Below are 22,242 nucleotides of genomic sequence, written 5' to 3'. Positions count from 1 at the left end.
CATAGAATAAACTTTTGGACTTGTTAAATCTCCATATTTTTTATCTCTGCCTAGTATGTTACTAATTTCAAATTTGGCTTTATCATTACAGTCTTCTACACTTTTTCTTGCTTTTCTTTTTAAATCTCTTAAGTTGGATGCTTATTACTTTAAATTTCAGCTTTTAACATTTTCTAACATGAAGATTTAAGCTCTCTACTTTTAAGTATTGCTTTTCAGTATCACTCATGTTTGATATGTAGTATTTTTGGCATTGAATAATTCTAATTTTTTACTTTCATGATTATTCTTTTGTAACTCAGAGGTAGAACTATGTGTTTAAAAAAAAATTTACAGATATACGGAATAATACTAATTCTATTTTATTTAATTTCTAATCTCGTGGTATTGTGGACAGAAAATTAAGTCTGTATGATAACAAATTTTGAGGTTCATTGTTTTGTGAATTGTGCATATTATAGGCCAAATTTTGTAAACTTTTTTCTTTTGCATGATTAGAAACTATATTTGGCGTTCAATGTACTATGTGTCTCTCTTATATAGAACTTGTTAATTGTGTTATTCAAATATCCATATCCTTACTGCTTGATTTATCAAGTAGAATGAGGTACAGGCTAATGTTTTCCAGATGATGGTGGGTTTATCTATTTCTTCATGTGGTTCTGTCAATTTTTACTTTATACATGTTGGTGATATGCTATATATATTATCCTCCTGGTAAACTAAACATTGTATAGTGTACGTTACGCAGTGACTCTATACCCAGTATTGCTTTTTATAAAGTCTGTTGGATTTTATATTAATATAATGATGTTGGGTTTCTTTTGGTTAATATTTGTCTTTTACTCTCAAATTTTCTGCATTATAATTTATATGTATCTCTTATTAATAGCATAACTGTATCTTTTAAATCCAATGTAATAATCTTTACTATTTGTCCACTAAATTTAGTTCATTTATATTTATTGTGATTATTGATATATATGAAATTATTTCTACTGTTATTCTTTCTCCTGCCTTGTATAAGTTTCTGAGTATATTTGTTTCTTCTCCTTTTTGTCTTTGAAATTATTTGAATGTTTTCCTCTCATTCCATCTTTTATTTATCCCTCTCCTAGCCTTAAGTTATAAACTCACTTTCTTTTTCAGTAGTAGTTACTGTAAAAATTTTACTGTTGCCTACTTAAATTCTGAAGTATGATGCTTAATTTTATGTAACAATTTGACTAGGCTAAGAGATGTTCAGATCGCTGGTAAAATGTTTCTGAGTGTGTCTGTGAGGGAGTTTCCAAAAGAGATTAAATGAACTGAGTAAAGCAGAAGGCCCTCCCCAGTGTTGGTGGGCTTCATCCAATTCATTGAGGGCCCAAATGTAGCAAAAAGGCAGAGGAAGGGTGAATTTGCTCTCTCTGTTGGAGCAGAGACATCCATCTTCTACTGCCCTCAGACATCAACACTCCCTAGTTCTTAAGCCTTCAGACTTAAATTGAAACTTACACCATCAGCTCCTTTGGTTCCCAGGACTTTGGACTTGGACTGAATTATGCCACCAACTTTTCTCGTTCTGCAGTTTGCAGACAGCAGTATGGAGACCTCTCATCTTTCATAATTGTGTAAGGCAATTCCTATAATAAATATCCTATTTGGTCTGTTTCTCAAGAACCCTTACAAATACATAGTTACTCATTGCCTTTGCCCTGTTACCTAACATTATAGAACCTAGTACTCTGTAATCCCAAACAACCCCTCCTTTCTTATACACAATATACCATCAGTGCACTGTATTTTTGTTCTTTCTTGTGTATTTTAACAAAATTACAGATTATTACTGTTATTTCATGCAATCACTGCTTGTGTAAGTTGCCCATATACTTTATCAATTTCTTTACTCATCCTTTCTTCCATATGTGATTACTTACTCCTGCCTAAAGTACTTTCTTGATACTTTATTTTAGTAAATGTTATACATGGAAAATGCTCTCATTTTAGTTTTTCCTAAAAATATCATTATTAGATAGTTTTTCTGGTATACAATTTTAGATCAATAATTGTTTTTGCATAGCACTTTTATATCATTCAAGGTGTTTAGGCTTCTATCATTGCTGATGAGACATCAATTAATCAAATTGTTAATTTGTCAATATTATGTTTTATCTTAGACAGATTTTCAGATTATTACTTAGTCTTTAGTGTTTTTCAGTTTTACTATGGTAAGTATAATTGCAGATCTTTTTATTTATCTTGCATAGGATTCTTTGGACTAAGCTGGAAGTGCAAGATTGGGTAGCAAACCTACATATGTGCAGGAGTGTAGTCATGAATTCTTCAGGGAGATTTTTTCCCCTTCTGTCCGATGCCAAGTTCAGGACAGGCACATTTCCTCAATGTCTCCTTCTATATGTGGATGTACTTCTAGTTTGCCTTGAAATGTCATGTTCCAGTACTTGTTAGCTGATTATTGGCTACACCATTCATGTATAAAAGCCATCTTTTTCTTAAATGTTGATATGTGCACTCCAGTCTCAGAGATGATTATTTTATTGTTAGCAGCAAGCTCCTTGACAATTAGAGCACAAAAACTTTGAAAGCTGATCTGAAGCATGTGTAGGTCAGGAAAGTATTAGCTCTGCTGGACAACATTCAGTCACATCCTTCCCCATGGAAATGACCTTCCTTTTTTTCATTGGACGTTTTATGAAACATGAAACAACCGGATCACAAGGACAGTTCTAGAGAGCATTGTCATCAGTTTGAGCTATCACTATTGAAACAGCTTCCAACCACCAACATCTTTGAGGTGAGACGTGTGAGGGAGAGTGGGCCAGGCTTTCCTTTTTTCCTGCTGGTATTTGTTTTTGCCTCTGGTGGTATTCCCTGCTCAGTAATATATGCTTTGACTTTGTGACCTGTCTTCCTGCAATAATTCTTTGGTGGAAAAATCCAGTAATACAGCCAAGAGTTAGTTCTTCCTCTGGCCCCACGTGCCTGGCCCAGAGATCACAGCTTTTTGGGTTAGCAAACACGTCTAGCTGGGTTACTGGGTTACTCATTCAGGACTTTTTCCCCAATGCTGGGCCAGCAGGGCATCATTCTGTTTCCAAGTTTAAGATTTTGGTTAATTTATGGATGGCGGAGGATGAATATAACCTGGCATAAATAATGACCAAAGAGCTGGTATACCAACTTCTATCGTTTTGTAGTGTAAGGCAGTGTGGTGGTGCTGTGGGAAAGCAAAAGCAGAATTGAGGAACCAGAGAAGATTTATTCTTTCAAAGGGTAGAGGAATTCATTGGCTAAAATTATCACAGAGACTCTAACAGAGATAATCAAACTTAGCAATGACAAAAAATAACATTTGCCTTGTTTGCTTTACTTGGGGCTTTGATGCAGTAAATGGAATGATATGAGGCATTAAATTGTGTCAAGAAGATCTATGGGCCTGTTCCTATTTGGCCATGTATTATCTATGAGTCTGAAGCATATGTCTTGGTTTCTGCATGTATAATATTATCAATTTTAGAATATTTAAGAAGTAAGTTTGACCTTTGTGCACCCACGCCTTTGTGGGAACCTAAAATGTAAAGTGGTGCAACCACTATGAAAAACACTATGGTAGTTCTTTAAAAAATTAAAGATAATACTACCATATGATCCAGTCATCTTACTTCTGGTTATATATCCAGAATAATTGAAAGCAAGGTCTTTAAGAGATAGATACACACCCATGTTATAGCATGACTATTCACAATAGCTCAGAATGGAAGTAACCCAGTGTCTACTAATGAATGAATAGAAAAACAAAATGTGAGATATATATATATATATATATATATATATATATACACACACACACACTATGTGGCCTTAAAAAGGAAGGAAGTCCTGTCATATGCCCCAGCATGAATGAACCTTGAGGACATTATGCTAAGTAAATAAACCAGTCACAAAAAGACAAATACTGTATAAATTCACTTACATGAGGTATCCAGAATAATCAACTTCATAGAAACAGAAACAAAAATAGTGCTTAGCACTATATGTGTGTTTTACACACACACCCCCACAGACACACACAGAATCTTTCCCTCATTTTACAGGCTAGATTTTTTGTGTGTGTGCCTGTCTTCCCTATGGTACTGTGAGTTCCTTAAGAATGTACTCTTTGCTTACCTATTACTTTACATATAGCAACTATTCAAGAAGTACTCAACAAATGAACACAGCTTTAAAATATGGAAAAATCTTATTTCAAAGAGAATAACCATACCATACATTGTTTACATAGTTAATAAAACCACATTTTTTATGTACACATTTTTCTCAATAGAATGTAGTCAATCTACAACAGTTCAGCTTTATGAGAAGGGAAGTATGTTATGATGGCTAAGAGGCATCGCCTCCATTAACATGATGTGTCAGTTTCCCAGGTTTCTTACAGCTTTCTTCTTAAGAGTTTTGTTTAGCACTCAGATAATTGAGTGCCCATTTTATAAAAAGCACTATACCGTGGGCTTGAGAGATACAAGGAAGCATTAGACACGGCTCATAGATCTGAACTGTGGTTGGAAGTACGAGGAATGTCCGTCTTAAAATGTTGATGAATCATAAAAGGAGAGCATTAAGTCATGAGTAAGAGGCAGTCTTCAATAAGAAAAAGTTGTTCTTTTGTTTCCTGATGCAGGATGGTTGTGTTCCCATAGGTAGAGTTCCTTCTGCTCTGGGTTGCAGAGGAATTTGATAAGTGAGGAGGGAATCTAAAAGTTTGTTGGGGAATATAATGACTAAACCAACAGGGCTGGACTACATTATGGAACAATGTAGCAAATACCCTGAATGAGAAATGGTGTGGTCATTCCCTCTCCACACTGATGCCTCCTACTGAGGGCTGGACCTACAGAGGGAATGCAGCTGGGCTCCATTGTATTAATCCCAGGGAACTGCTCAGTTGCAGCTAGTGCACTGCCATCAGTCTATGAGGAAGGGTGCTTTAGTGAGAGGACCTGGAACATTTGGCCATGTGCCTACAGAAGTGGTGTCAGAATGTGGTTCCCAGACAGCAGCGTCAGTAACATGTGGAAGCATATTAAACATTGGTATTAAAAATACCAATACTCAGGCCCCACCCCATACATACTGCACCAGAAACTTTGGGAGCGGCACTGGAAGTCTGTGTTTTAACCAGACTTCCAGTTGATTCTGATGCACTTAAGGTTTGAGAATCACTGGTCTATAGTAAGTATATCCTTAGGGATGTTATTTATTACTTACCCAGTACCATCTTTATGAGGACTTATGAAGACAAATGTCTTTCTGATATACTTTCTTGAGCATTTAAAAAAAATCTTAGGAAGACAGTGAATTAAGTAACTGGTCAGTTTCCTTTCTCTTGCTGACCGCTAAAAAGCTAAGAGTCACGTCAATGTCTCTTATTACAATAGTTTACATTATGGTATACATTGTTGTGTTAGCTTCTGTCTTTGTTTTTATATCCCTATCTTTTTTCTCATGTACATTTGATTTATCTATTTTACTGTATCTTATGTGTCCCCCTAAGTTATTCTGTGTTTTTTGAAAATGTAGAATATGAATATCTCAGTGTCAAAGTGTTAGTAGTTGTTACGTGTCCGTCATGGTTAGGCAGCATCAGGACATTTGACATCCCAGCAGTGGTTAAAATGTTCTTTCCCTATATTCCAATTCATCCTCCATCTTTGGATTTAACGGCTGTGGAGAAAGCAATTTTAAGTATGGTAGTTCTTAGGTTTTCCCTGATCTCCAGAGCTTGAAAGAGTCCACATGCTTTAGAGGACTTTGGGAACTCTGGCTCCCAACTCACTGCCCTTAGTCACTCCTCAAACATGCCACATCCGTTGGCTGCTTTGCCTATCCCATGGTTGTCCCAGGAAAGTTACCTTTCTTGCACAATAGATGTGTTCCTGAAAAGTTGCATGTAATCTGAACCACATTTACACCCTAGACCAATATTTAAGGCAATCTTATGGCGAATCCTTCAATACTACAAAGAATTGGCCTCTCCTGGAATGTATTATTTTGAAACCAGATTTTCTGATATCAGTATTTATACATGGTGAGATTTACCTGCCTATGGTTTATGGTACTATACACGTCCTTTTACTATAAGATAAAAGAGTTCCCTCAGTCTGGGGAATGGGAACACTTTTTATAAAGAGTGGGGGGAAAACCCAAGAATCAAAACACCCAAAATTTAATAAGATAATGTATTTTCACTAGGGAAAGATTGAGTCTGGTGATAACAATAGAGCATTTGTGAAGGGCTCATTTAGCCAAACTTTTTTTGTGTGAAAACAGAATTAAGTCAAACCACATCACTGCATACTAGGAATTTTTGGAAACACAGTGGAACATTCCAAGATAAAATATTAGGTCATTTCAGGGCTTGAGGTGGGGTGAAGTGAGCTACATTGGTCCTGAGATTTCTTTTTTTGAGAGCTAAAATGTGTGCTTGGGTGGGAAGAACATGAGAAGGGGTATCAGGAATCATAGATCAGTCATTCAATAAATATTTATTGTGTGCCTACTGTATGCTTGGCACCGTGCTAATTGTGGAGATACGGTAGAAGAAAATGGACAAATATCCTGCCTGCGTGAAGCCCACAATCTTGACTGTAAACCTTGTTCTGTTCTACAAGGGGAGGATGGTTTGGGTCTGGTCATTTATCTGTCTGGCCCTTAGTTTGCTCATTTGTAAAGTAAAGTTGCTATCTAGATGACCTTTCTCTGTCTTTTATAGCTCATGATTCTTTGTCTTTGATTTTTTAATGACAGACTCTTTCTCTGATAATGTAAAAGAACTGGAAGGTCCAGAGCTTCTAGTTTTAGGGTACCAAACTGATTGGAAGGGGTGACTGAGGAATTTATGTTAAAGCTACATTTCTACAGCCAAGATAGTGTTTAATTGAGGTTGAGTTCCATTTAAGATGATGTACAAGGGCTTCCCTGGTGGCGCAGTGGTTGAGAGTCCACCTGCTGATGCAGGGGACACGCGTTCGTGCCCCGTTCCAGGAAGATCCCACATGTCGCGGAGCAGCTGGGCCCGTGAGCCATGGCCGTTGAGCCTGTGCGTCCGAAGCCTGTGCTCTGCAACGGGAGAGGCCACAACAGTGAGAGGCCCACATACCGCAAAAAAAAAAAAAAAAAAAAAAAAAGATGATGTACAAATGGAAATCAAACCAAGGCTCTAGTCCCCAGCCACCCTCTAAGCACTGCTTACTGCTTTCCCTTCTTTCTATCCCTCTCCTTTTTTTGCCTCTTTATCTCAGTTTAGTATGTGGAACAACTAGATTTGAGAAGATTAACTAGCAAAGTCAGAGCTCCTTCAGAGCAGGAGAAAATGAACTCATTCAGTTCCATTTGGGGGGATAGAGTGGAAAGAAACAGGGGTGTGCCCCAACTTCAGAGTCCATTAGCATAGAGAGATGAAAAGCCAACACAACCTGACTGCATTATCTTGAGAGCTGTCTGGATCCTAGACGAGAGCAGGAGGTCCAGGGAAATTTCAAACAGGGCCTGCACTTTTCCTTCTGATGTCCACAGCAACATCGGGCTAAAGAGAACTTAAAGAATCATCTAAACCTACATGCCATTTGTGTTGGTAACCCTAATGACATCCAGTTTATCCTAATTGGACGAGAACTTCTCTGTTTTTTTTTAACATGTTTATTGGAGTATAATTTCTTTATAGTGTTGTGTTAGTTTCTGCTGTATAACAAAGTGAATCAGCTGTATGTATACATATATCCCCATATCCCTTCCCTCTTGCGTCTCCCTCCCACCCTCCCTATCCCATCCCTCTAGGCGGTCACAAACCATTGAGCTGATCTCCCTGTGCTATGCGGCTGCTTCCCACTAGCTATCTATTTCACGTTTGGTAGTGTATATATGTCCATGCCACTCTCTCACTTTGTCCCAGCTTACCCTTCCCCCTCCCTGTGTCCTCAAGTCCATTCTCTACGTCTGCGTCTTTATTCCTGTCCTGCCCCTAAGTTCTTCAGAACCTTTTTTTCTTTCTTTTAGATTCCATATATATGTGTAAGCACACGGTATTTGTTTTTCTCTTTCTGACCTACTTCACTCTGTATGACAGACTCTAGGTCCATCCACCTCACTACAAATAACTCAATTTCATTTCTTTTTATGGCTGAGTAATATTCCATTGTATATATGTGCCACATCTTCTTTATCCATTCATCTGTCGATGGACACTAAGGTTGCTTCCATGTGCTGGCTATTGTAAATAGTGCTGCAGTGAACATTGTGGTACATGACTCTTTTTGAATTATGGTTTTCTCAGGGTATATGCCCAGTAGTGGGATTGCTGGGTCGTATGGGAGTTCTATTTTTAGTTTTTTTAAGGAACCTCCATACTATTCTCCATAGTGGCTGTATCAATTTACATTCCCACCAACAGTGCAAGAGGGTTCCTTTTCTCCACACCCTCTCCAGCATTTATTGTTTGTAGATTTTTTGATGATGGCCATTCTGACCAGTGTGAGCTGATACCTCACTGTAGTTTTGATTTGCATTTCTCTAAAGATTAGTGATGTTGAGCATCCTTTCATGTGTTTGTTGGCAGTCTGTATATCTTCTTTGGAGAAATGTCTATTTAGGTCTTCTGCCCATTTTTGGATTGGGTTGTTCGTTTTTTGATAGGGAGCTGCATGAGCTGCTTGTCTATTTTGGAGATTAATCCTTTGTCAGTTTCTTCATTGCAAATATTTTCTCCCATTCTGTGGGTTGTCTTTTCATCTTTTTTATGGTTTCCTTTGCTGTGCAAAAGCTTTTAAGTTTCATTAGGTCCCATTTGTTTATTTTTGTTTTTATTTCCCTTCCTCTAGGAGGTGGGTCAAAAAGGATCTTGCTGTGATTTATGTCATAGAGTGTTCTGCCTATGTTACTTCTCTGGTTTTTAAAGACCTCAGGAAGGTGATGATGAGGATGGTAATTACATCCTTAACCATATAGTTTTGGTGTTGGAAAAGTCTCCTTATTGCAAATCTCATCCTCTTGGTTGATCCCATTCTGTAATTGCCTTCTATTGTCTCCTTCTGCCATTTGCTTTACTGACTAAAGAGAAGGGAGCCCACCATATACTTCCTTTCCAGTTAAGCATTGTACATTCTACATGCTTCTTTGGGAAAAGTACCATAGCTGTGCAGTGGTGACCTAGAGACAGAGTGGAATTCATTGTAAACCCCAAACAGTTTTCTCCTGTCGTGTTATTTTCTGTATGTGTGCATTGCCTGGAACATATCCTTAAAATCTTCACTGAATTCCTCCCCCACATTGAATAAAATCATTCTGAATTTTAATTTTCTCTGGGTCAGCCTGGGGTCATCGATTAGCATAACGAACACAAATATGTTCTTGGTGCCATCACTGAGTTGTTGCTGAAAATATGAAACCCCTACAGACCTAGGACCTACTCAATAGATATCACTCCCGCACATGATCACATTTCCTTCCTGGACTCCTTTGCACTTTATAGCTCTCTTGTTTAGGAATTGCATTGCTAGTCCCTGAGACTCTGGACATCTGTTTTCCTAACTTTAATTTCATGTTCTTTTCCACGTCCCCCAGGTCCTTCTTGCAAAAGATACGCCTTGACACCAGGGAGCACCGTCCTTTGGATGGATGTGATTGTTTGAAAATGCTTATTTTTAATTCTTTCCAAGCTTTGTGCAAACCTCTTTAAATCTGTGCAAATATCACTGGCTTGCAGAGACTCACTTGGGACTTATGTAAAAGGAGTGTAAAAGCCTGCTAACAGCTTCTGCATAGGAAAAGCACATTGCATTATGTTTGTGTCTCTCAAAATCCAAAAGGATGAATCAGCTCTACATAATATTTAATAAAAACAGCAACTCATTAGAGAGCGGTTACTTCTAGGCAAGAGTGTCTGGGAGATCATTTTGCCTTTTGCCAATTCAAACAGAATGCTTTGTTTTAGACAGTGGCTCCATTCTGTCTCTTTTGTCAAAGATTTTAACAAGCTAACAAGTATGAGACAGGGTCAAAAGACAACAGTAACTTATCGAATGGTTCCCAGTTGGGCAGATGGTACTTTGGACTACTTTAATGGGCTCCGTAACCTGTGAATGTCTGCTGCCATTTCCATAGCAATGGAAAGGTTTCTGAAATGTTCCTCTCAGTTTCACACCAGATTTAGAACTCAAAGAGAAGTCCTGTATTTACTTCAGTGGGTGCTTCTTTAGGGGTTGTTCAAAACCAGTTAACAGGAAAGTTGTCTGCAGACTGGAAGGTATGGAAACCAAGGCACCAAGGGACTAAACACTGATCTATATACACACAATGAGTTATCAGGCCACTTAGGGAATGAATCCAATTTCTAACCTCATAATCCACAGGTTACCATCTCACTGACATAGGGTGTACTAGAGAGAGGTACATCCGGGTTCAAATGCCAACTGTCACTTGAAGATAATGTGACCTTAGATTAAACATTTCTCTGAATTTGTTTCCCTATCAGTTGAATTGTAATAAAACCTCTGTCAGAGAATTGGAGTGAAGACAAACAAAGAAATGATATAACATGAGGACAGCGTGTGGAACACAGCTGGATGCACAATAAATGGTAGCTATTCCATCAACACTTACTCCTTTTACATATTTTTTTAGTGATTTCCTTTAAAAATAAATACATAGATAAAGAAACCCCAAGCATTGCTAGTTAATCTCCAGGTGTCTAATTCTACATACACCAAAGAGACAGGGGCTGTTGAGTAGGGGACCTTGATCTTGGACACAAAGGCAAGCCAAATTCAGAGTAGATGTGAGAAAGCAAACTTTTCTGGGTCTCCCTCTTTCTCTCTCTGTCTTTGTCTCTTTGTCTTTTTCCTCACATAGTCTCATATCCTAAGTTCCAAGTCACTACTCATTGCTGATATTATATTATTATACATAATTTTCTTTATTTTTTCTCCTATCATATATATTCATTATATATGGTTTTCATGTCTTAACTCTTTTCCAGTTTCTCTTGTTCATTCCCTGTAAATATATGAAGCCATGAAACGGGTATACCTTCAGTTGGTGAGGTCATGATATTGGGATTCTATACCCCAGAGAAATATTTCACACCATTTCTTGATATAAAGAATCATCTTATTACCAGTTTATATTCTTGGGCTCCAACCCATATCTAATGAGTCAGTCTGAAGTGAGAGGTAGGTGAGTGAGAGTGTGAGAATTTATACGTTTAACAAATGCCCCTAGTAATCCTTCTGACCTGATATATTTGAGAAACACATCTCCCTGTGGCCAGGTGGCTTTACATAGTTTCCTGGACCCAGGTAGCCATTACTAACATTGTGAGTCTGAGAGAGCTGGGTGAGAGGATGTGGATGAATCCACACCAATTCATGCCCTTTCTGAGAAAGTGTGTTCTTGGTTTTTTTGTTTGTTTGTTTTTTTGGTTTGTTTGTTTTTGCCATACGTGGGCCCCTCACTGTTGTGGCCTCTCCCATTGCAGAACACAGGCTCCGGATGCGCAGGCCCAGCGGCCATGGCTCACGGGCCCAGCCGCTCTGCAGCATGTGGGATCCTCCTGGACCGGGGCACCAACCCGTGTCCCCTGCATCGGCAGGCGGACTCTCAACCACTGCGCCACCAGGGAAGCCCAGAAAGTGTGTTCTTTAATGCAGGGGCCCCCAACTCCCAGGCCACGAACCGATATTGGTCCATGGCCTGTTAGGAACTGGGCTGCACAGCAGCTGGTGAGCAGCGGGTGAAAGAGCAAAGCTTCATCTGTATTTACAGCCGCTCCCCATTGCTAGCATGACCGCCTAAGCTCCACCTCCTGTCAGATCAGCAGCAGCATTGGATTCTCATAGGAACGCAAACCGTACTGTGAACTGTGCATGCGAGGGGTCTAGGTTGTGCACTTCTTATGAGACTCTGACGCCTGATGATCCGAGGTGGAGCTGAGGCGGTGATGCTAGCGCTGGGGAGCGGCTGCAAATACAGATTCTCATTAGCAGAGAGGTTTGACTTCACAGAGCCCGTAATAAATCAATTGCTTGCAGACTTATATCAAAACCCTATCCGTGAGTGGCAAGTGACAGTGAAGCTGCATCTTACGGAGTAGACTGGACGTAAACAACACACTTCTGGTGTCACTGTCTCCCATCACCCCCAGATGGGACCATCTAGTTGCAGGAAAATGAGCTCAGGGCTCTCACTGATTCTGCATGATGGTGAGTTGTACAATTATTTCACTATATATTACAATGTAATAATAACAGAAATAAAGTGCACAATAAATACAATGTGCTTGAATCATCCTGAAACCATCCCCGACCTGCCCCTGTCTGTGGAAGAATTGTCTTCCACGAAACCCATCCCTGGTACCAAAAAGGTTGGAGACCACTGCTTTAACGTATATCCTATGGGTCTTTGTTTGGAGGAATCATCTTATTTTTTGGCCAGTATGTTATGGAAGCTTTAGAATATACACACAGTAATATTCAAAAGGTTTTATTTTTCACACTATGAGATGTATGTAGATTCCTATTAAAGAAGGCAAGCTTAACCAATAAAAACCAACTGAGTACTCTGCTTACAATTCTGATCGGTCTTTTTCTTGTTACTGTGGTTGTTCACCGTCAGATGGTTTGCATTGTTCTTTCCAATACTGGCTTCCATCTTGGACCCCATCTCTTCTGGGGAAGAAACAAGTTAAAATATGGTGGGTCCCAGTAGAATTTATAACTTCAGTGTGCTGCAGGGTTTTGTGCCTAAAAATCCACTGGATAGTGATGGTGATTTTCAGTCTACCCTACCCACACCCAACCTTATAAGAGACAATATCTCCTAGAGATGTATTCAAAGATTTTTTTGGGAAGTTGTCCATCACAAAATTTTTCAGGAACGTAGAAGTTCCTGAACATTTTGTAAAGTTAGTTTTCTTGCTTCACGTCAGATGCAAAATTTTCACACCCAACTTTGAGGGGAAAAGAAATATAACCACGATTTAAATCAGTCAGCATGGATTTTGAGAGCTGTCCTGCCGTACATGAAACGTGTTTTCGCACTAAGTAAGCTCACCTCAATGGTTGACTAAAGCTCATCTTGTCAATGAGGGGTACTGAACCTCAAAAAGGAAGCCCACACTCAGCTGCCTTTGATGATGGATAATTAAGAAGGGGTGTATTAAAGGTCATTGTCAGTAAATTCATAAGGGTCAGTGTAGCGAAGAAGCAGCACATGGAAGCAAGCCAGTCTGTTTAGCCAACATAAGCTATGCTAACCAAATAGCATTCTGCTAGGAGAGCCAGAACAATAGAGGAACTCACCCTGTGGGGCAGACCACACACACCTGGGATGCCGTGTGTGCAGCTCAAGGAGATTCCATTCACACGTGTCACCACCTAGGGAGCTTTAATTTCTGAACATTTCTAGAAGTCAGCTCATGCCATTTACTCCGGCGGGAATGGCAGTCAGCCATACTGGAGAATATTAAACAAGTCTCTCCAGTCTCAACAGTGCCTTATTGTCTCAGCATAAAAACATTTGTTTAAATATTAAACAGTGAGATCTCGCCTGGTCATTAAAACCCATAAAGAAAAAGAACAGGACGGAAATTGGTTAATATAATAATGTTAGACTTTGGCCCACTGAGTGGCTAGAATGCCATTTGTCTTGGTGGCATGTCACCCACCCAGAGGAAGCCCTCAACATCACAGCCCCAGTTTCATTCTCACACAATGTTTACAGCACTCTCATGATACGTGCTTTTCTTCTCATAAAACGTGCAGATGCTGAGTGCAATCTTTTTCAGTTTTCTCAAAGTCTGTCTTGAGTAACCATGAGACTCAGGATTCTTAATTTCTATTGACCACATGTAGTGTTTTGATCTGGGAAAGACAAACTGAATAAAAATGCTGCTTAAATCATATGTAAGTCAGTTAAAATTTACCACGATGCTTTAAGAAACTTCCTTTCCATTCCGAAGTATTAGTGGATATCCACCACGGGCTTATCTTCTGTTTAACAGGGAGTGGGGAGGTAGGGGAGAAGGCTTCCCTAACACATATGCCACATATTATCTGACCAGAGGAGATAGCACCCTGGTTAATGTGTCATCCTAATCCTAAGGACTTTCTCCTGAAATGGCTTTACTAATATGGCTTTCCACCACTGTGCCCATCACTGATATATTCCCAAAAGTCTTTTTACAACTTCTGTCAAATACAGTGTTGAGAAGAAAGATGTCAGGCTGTGTCTTTCAATCGGTGACCTACCCAGGTTTGTAACTATTTCCCAGAAATGTGTGGTAGTCTCGGTAGAATAAAATACTGTCATCACTTTACCCATAAAAACTTAAACATGTTAAAGGAAGCCATTATATATATATATATATTATATTGATGAGTGATGGTTATTTTGTTAAAAGTGCCTGATATTTTTGCATTGGAATGTAATTATTTGGATTTAGTGTGAGCATATTTTTCTAACTAGCTGTCAAATTACATTTGACAATATCCTGTTAGCAGTGGTGTGAATTTATTTTGTGATGCAGATGAGGTTAGATGTCCCAGTCTCCTTTATTTAAACAGTTACTTACTGAGCACCTACCATGTGCCAGGCACAGTTCCAGGTATAAACTACAACAAAACCAAAGGTCCCAATACAGCGCGGCATCCTGGAAACCAAGGAAAGAAGGAATATCAAAGAGAATAGAGCAAGCAAGTGCACCAGATGCTGTGGTTAGTAAGTCATGGAGCGTGAGGACTAAGAATTGAGTATGGATTTAACAGCAAGGTCACTGCTGCTGCTTTCAGAACAATTTTTTTTTTTTTTTTTTTTTTTTTGTGGTACACGGGCCTCTCACTGCTGTGGCCTCTCCCGTTGCGGAGCACAGGCTCCGGACATGCAGGCTCAGCGGCCATGGCTCACGGGCCCAGCCGCTCCGCAGCATGTGGGATCTTCCCAGACCGGGGCATGAACCCGTGTCCCCTGCATCGGCAGGCGGACTCTCAACCACTGTGCCACCAGGGAAGCCCTCAGAACAATTTTAACAGAGTAGCTGGAGTGGGAGTGGAGAGGATGAACACCTGATTAGAAAAGTTTAAAAGGGAAGAGAGAAGAGGAATGGAAGAGAGATTTTTTGTTTTTTGTTTTTGTTTTTGTTTTGTTTGCCTTAAGATGAGAGAAAATAAAAGCATGTTTGTAAGCTGATGGGAATGAATCAGTGGAAAAACAAAAATAGATGGTACAGGAAAGAGGGGAACGACTGACTTTTACTTCCTGTTTGGTTGTTTGAAGATTCAGATGGAGAAGAATGCAAAAGCGATCTCATAAGCTATGAAGGAGAGATACATTGCTTATCACAAAAACCACAGCAAGCAACTGAAATTGTACGAATGGGGATTGTAGAACAACATTAAAACCTAAACCATGTTTTAATATGAATAAATCTGCTGAGTCCACAACCAGTATGTAGCTTTTAACTGTAGTGATTGGAGCTATACACTAGAGATCATCAAATATTTTCACAGGAAGATTTTATTTATCCAAGGTGTTTGGAGAATAGGACGTTTTGGCTAAGAGAATTGTACTAATTTTACCTAAAGTGGATTTGAATGGTGTAAAATATACTTTAACACTGCATCAAGTAGACTTGAATCTTTTATGATTTACATGATGCCTTAAGAAGTTGCAGGGGGTGTCAGGGTTCATACTATGAGCACTGTAAAATATTGACTGAGTATAATACAAAGGCAGACAGAGTCATTTTATACTAACCCTTTTATACTAATCTGTAAAAGACCAGATAGTAGATAATTTCAGCTTTGCAGGACGTATGGTCTCTGTTGCAGCTACTCTACACCATTATAGCTTAAATGTATCCATAGACAATACATAAAGTAATGAGCATATTCTGATAACATTTTATTTACAAGAGCAGACAAAGGACTGGATCTGGACCATGGGCTGTAGTTTTCCAGCCCCTGCCCTGGAAGATGACTTGAAGAAATCTCTTACTATTAGATAAAGTCATATTACGGTTAAGGTTTCAGATCCTTAGGGACTCTTAGGTGTCATACCCTTCTGGAAGTTGTACATCTGATATAAGTAAATCCCTGACATGAAAGAGTATTGCAGCATTAAGTTCTCAAGTTTTGGAGCCAGTGGAAGGCGATTTGGGATGACCTCGAGCAAGTCCCTTAATCTCTTTAAGCCTTAGTTTCCTCATCTTTAAAATGGGGATAAGGTCTATTTCATGAGATGGCTGTGAAGAGTTACGAGGTTTTTGTTGTTGTTATCAAATGCTTATTTTACTTATAACACCTTGTTTCCCTGGATTCTGGCTTTTTGTCATTAATGTTGAGTATGAAATTTTTCACTTAGAAATTTTCTAATGTCTGTTATCCAGATGCCACATAAGTGGAGGTTTATTGTAGATGTCTTAGATAAGAGACATCACTCTCAACTCTAACTTCCATCTCCCAAATGTCTTCATTCTCTCTTGCTCTTCTAGATCTAATGAAAAATTTTAGTCCTAATGTGGAAATTTCTCACCGCTAATGACAAGGTCTCTGAAAGAGTTTAGTCAGCTTCAGTTCTTTGGTTCACTAGCATGGCAAACAATTAAAATCAAAATCCTCATCCAGGGTCTTCCTTTGTCTGAGCTACTGTGTTAAGATGTGGCAACTTGAGATGGAACCACGGGGTAGAGGACCCTGTTTATAAAAGTGATTCTCACTCTTGCTGGTTGTGTGAATTACAACTGCCTTCTCTGCACTTGGATCTGTCTGGACATAAAACACTAGACAAATGAATATTCACATTCTCATGGCTTCTAAAATGTCTGGAGATTTGGTGAGCCACACTTTGCCCAGGGACTGGCTCCTACCCAGCTGGAGAGGACTTGGTACATCTCTGTCTAACTTAACCCTACCAAGCACTGGAGGCCACAGGGAGAATCAGTCTTAATAAATGGAGAAAACCCAACTCCCCTTTCATTTCTGTGTAGGATACCTACCCCATTGAGCACTGGGGGTCACTGCAGCTCAGGGAGTAAATGGGCAGGCTCCCTGAACCTGCTGGACCAATGATGAATTACATCTAGAAGACGGGTACTTTAAGCCAGAATACAATTCCTAAGATGCTATAGAAAGTACTATTTCTGTCCCCATGTTACAGATGAGGAAACTGAAGTACAGAGGTGTTCATGATCTTACCATGTTAAGGAGCCTTTGACTCCTTTGTGCTCAAGATCACCCACCCCTTCAAGACCGTTACACTGGACTGTCCATGAGAATGGGTCATTTGCTTCCTCTTAACTTCCAGAGCGCTTGCAGATTGCATTGTAATTACCTGTTTCCTTGTCCTAGGGCTTTGCACAGTGTCTGGTGCTCAGTAGGGGTTCTGTCAACTTTTGATGAGTATATGCAAAAATCAACGGCATCAATGATACTAAGTAAAAGCAAGAAAGAACCGTCTGAGACAATATTTAGAATAAAGAATACTTGTCTCAAACTCATTAAGATGTATACGTTAAATGTGTATTTTTTTTGCATACTCGTCATAACTCAATAACAATAAGTAAGTAAAACAAAGGGGAGCCATTGCTGTGAGGGCAGTCATTGCTGTGAGGATACTCCCTGGTAAACACCACATTTTATTTCAGTTGTATTCAGCATTCCCCAATCCCACCCATGGCATAACTCTGTTGCAAAAAATAAAATAAATAAACTCAGCAAGATGGCAAAGAAACAGTAAGAAGAGGGGCTAACAGGGACTGAGGGACAAAACTACTCTGAACCTTTTTGTGTTGCTCTTTCCTCTTTAATTCACTCATTTTCCCCAAGTCATGTCCCCTTCATTAAGCAATTAACGAAGAGGCTCATTGCATTTCCCTCCTGTTGTTTCTTATCTAGATGGGTGGTAAGTCCATTGGGCACAGGTCATGTCTACACTCGACAGACCTTTCAAAAATATTTATATTATCGGTGGGGGCCAGTCCTTGTTCACAAACCTGACCCACCAGAGAAAAGAATGCAGAGTCTGTAGGAACCAACCAGCCTCCTCCACTTGTGCTCAGGTTAAACCTTCCATCCCGATGCCAGACCACAAAGAACAGAGTGCCCAGAAGCTTCCTGGAAATTGGACAGTACTGAGATGACCTTGTGTCCGTGTTGCCTTGGAGACCGTTGCAATGTGTTGGAATTGGCTGTGGAGCTGCGTGCGTGTCTGCTGCGGCTGACCTCACCAAAGGGAAGGGCAAGGTCAAGAGGCCTCGGAAGAACGGTTTCTGTGTGGCGTATTGATTTGGGGAAATATGTTTACACATTAAACCTCTTTCTTTTGGTGCTTCCATTTTCCGGCTAAATGATCTGCTCTTCTAAGATACAGCACAGTTACTTCTGTTCTCAGAGAAGCCTTGTATGATGCTGGATGGGAAGGGCACCTGGGACTGAAGACTCTGGGTACTGGACAGACCTAACTCCATATCTGTGTTAGGCATTAGAGATATGATCAGATGCCAAAGAGAGAACTTGGTTTGCCTTTCTTTTACGCCAAGCCAAGACCGGTGTTCTCCATCCCTTTCCTTCTATACCACAAAAAGAAGACTGGATCTCAACACAATGATACCGTTGTTGGATCTAAAATTCTACTTCCATTGCCCCTGCCTCAAATGAAACCTTGGAAATCACAGCCTTGCTGGCTGTATAGATGCTTATTATTTATTCTTAAGGGAGGAAGAATTTGCCATTGACTAGTAAAAAAGCACCCAAACTCCTTAAACATCAGTTTTACTTAAAGGGGAGCATTTAGCCTCCCAGTCATTTCAGATAGGATTCCTGAAAGGGGCTTTCTTTCATTCTTCTCTCCCTACAGGCATAAACATTCTGCATTTTAAACTCAAAACATACAATGTTATCTACTTCTGGTGTCTTATGTAACTTTTCAGGAATGTTGCAAGACTTTCCGGGCTCTGTGAGATTGGGATGGAGAAAGGAGAGAAGGGGGCTGAAGGTATGGGGGGAGGACAAAAAAATCAAATGTTTCCATATATCACTACGTTGGCTGTTTGTGACAAGAAGTTATTGCAATTAAGATACAAGCCGGATGTGTGGGCTAAACACTCTCAGCTGATATCACAGGCATTTATTGATAATGAAGACTTGGAGGAAGGGAACTGGAAAATTGTTGTCTTTAGTTGTTTCCAAGGCAAGAGGACAAACCATATGGATTAATCAAAAAATTACTTCACCTTATCTAGAAGAGAAAACTGTTTATTTTACTGCAAAAGGAATGTTTCTGTCAAGTTTTAAGTGTCAATCTTCTAGGTTTGGGCTTTACATTGTACAGTTCACTGCATAAGCAGTCGCTTTAAATGATCATTTTGGAGTTGCTGAATGACTTGGCAAACAGCCGCAGCTATAAGAATAAGGAATAAACATTCCAGGGAGTTTACATACAGAAATCCTTGCTTACCTGGGCCACTTTAACCGAACTAAACCTGTATTTGCCTATTGGGAGAATAGGTAAATGTACCCCTAGACTTACGAAAGCAAAATGGATTTCATTTGAAATCTTGCTACTTTCAAGCAAGACATTATCAGGGAAAACCCTAAAAAAAAATATTCCAGAATGTCCTTTGTAATTGCAGTGCTAAGTTAATGGAATAATTAGTGAAAAGCAGAACTCTTGCGAGGCTAATTTAAAAGTGAAATCTAAGAACAGAGTATCTCAGATAAACACTAAGCAGAGAGTAAAAAAATCTAGAAATATTAATGTCATGCACAGAAAAACACAATGACAGAATAGCAAGAAAGCATGAATCTTTCCAGAGAGCTAAACTTCAAGATCTTTTAGGAAAAAAATAAATGGTGCATGTGAAATGAGCTTTCATAATTAGACATTCACCACATGTTCTTTGCCTTCCTAAAGAAGGCACTCTGGAAATTTCCACATTTCAGATTTTTCTTGGCTGAGTATGTCAGCCTGTTCAATATATCATCATCTATAGCATGAATAAGAAAGTCAGGTTACTTATCACCAATTAAACAAAAATTGGATGAAGATGATTCCTTGAAGGGTACTTATCTATATGGAAAAGATTGGCCTGCTGGATTATTGAATTAATATACATATGGACTCATGATTATACAAATGGGGCAATATCTCACTGGGATTTTTATCAAACTCAAAATAGCCCAGTATGCATAGCTCAGTATGCATCAGCTCAGATACTCTTTAGAAATCACTCAAGTAACTTGTTTGGGTTGGAACAAATCTAAAATGACAATAAGAATTTAGGTTGCTTCAGAAAGTCTTTCCAATAATAGTGGACGGTCAGGGAATTCAGATGAGTGGTCCTGGCTTTAAAGATTTAGATAACTTCAGTGTCAGTTCTAGTTGCAGTAAAGCCCATGTTAAATTTACCTGAGTCATGGAAAATTACAATGCCCTCATAGCATATGAAATGCATACATATCAGAAATAAGTATCTAAGCTCTCCTGTTCTCTGGAGGACTCCAGAACACAGGAAGGCACTCGGTAGAGAGGACGTGTTAGTACCATCTGTTCTTTGTGAAGCATGGAATGAGCTCCTCCAGCTTTGCTTTCCCCCTTTCCATCAACAAGTTCTCATGAGGTAACCAGATATGGAATTCTATGTCTGACACACAGTCAGCTGACAAACAGGTTTGTGCAATAGACGCATATGAAGAAAATAACTTTCTTAGATATAAAGAGATTCATGTGTGTTGCAGACCAATCAAAAGACCCAGTAACTGGGATAGGGAATCTTAATGCAGCTGCATTCTGATGAGGCCCTCTGTTTCCCTGGCAACGGCAGCTCTGCAAATACAAACTCTAGATTCCCTTTAACATTACAGACAAGAACACATAAGCGACCATAGAGGGGCTTTTATCTGAGTACATTTACAAAAATCTTCCTATAGTTTCCCTTTTACAGGGGAAGAAAGAGAAGATTTATAACATTTTCCAGATATGGAACACATGATCGCAGGGTTTAGAGGCTCTTATCCCGGTGTGTCTGTTCTATTATGCCTAGAGTGTCTTTAGAGGGTTCTTATGGAAGTTTCCAAAACCAAATTAACCATTAAACGGGCCAACCCATTAGTGAGATTCATGCCACTAGCCATTTACACGTGTGTATACAAACATACATTTACAGATAGGTCATACTCTTCAGGAAATAGAGGGCAGGGAAGATTCTACAGCTGTCCAATATGTTACTTCCTCTTATATACTCAATTTCCAGAAAAGAAACAAATGTCATTAATGTACCACTCTTCATTTCTTCCTGCTCAACCTACACCTTACTGGGCAAAGACCACTACTCAGAATTACACCCATTCCATGTGCTTTGCTTGCCTTCTTTAACCCCTAGTCTGGAGTAATCTGTCATTTTGCCTTTAATTTATTCTATGCAGCGTTCATTATAACTGTGGTTGTTTTTTTGTAGCTCACAGAATAGCAAAATTGGAAGCAGCCTTAGGTACTACCTACCCCAATATTCTAACCTAACTAAGGTATGACTCCTCCACCATCCATCATTCTGTGTAGACATATAATTGCAGCATGTGCCTCCCAATGATAGGGAGCCCACTCCTATGATTAGCAATTTTAATTTTAAGAGAGGTCTTCCTTGTACCTAAGCTTGATCCTCTGAAGTGGTACAAATTAGTTTGCTCTTTCTTTCAGAGCAGATTTTTAAAATTAATTTTTATTGGAGTATAGTTGATTTACAATGTTTTACTAGTTTCTGCTGCACAGCAAAGTGAATCAGTTATACACGTACATATATCCATTCCTTTTTAGATTCTATTTCCATATAGGGCATTACAGTGTGTTGAGTAGAGATCCCTGTGCTATACAGTAGGTTCTTATTCGCTATCTATTTAATATATAGTAGTGTGTATATGTCAATCCCAATCTCCCAATTTATCCCTCTTCCCTCCCCCTTTCCCCCTTGGTAGCCATAAGTTTGCTTTCTACATCTGTGACTCTATTTCTGTTTTGTAGATAGGTTCATTTGTACCATATTTTTAGATTCCACACAAGTGATATCATATGATATTTGTCTTTATCTGTCTGACTTATTTCACTCAATATGACAATCTCTAGGTCCATCCATGTCGCTGCAAATGGCATTATTTTGTTCTTTTTTATGGCTGAGTAATATTCCATTGTATGTATGCACCA

Source organism: Mesoplodon densirostris, chromosome 10 (assembly GCF_025265405.1).
Source record: "Mesoplodon densirostris isolate mMesDen1 chromosome 10, mMesDen1 primary haplotype, whole genome shotgun sequence".
Taxonomy (NCBI): Eukaryota; Metazoa; Chordata; class Mammalia; order Artiodactyla; family Ziphiidae; genus Mesoplodon; species Mesoplodon densirostris.
Note: the sequence above shows the minus strand (reverse complement) of the source record.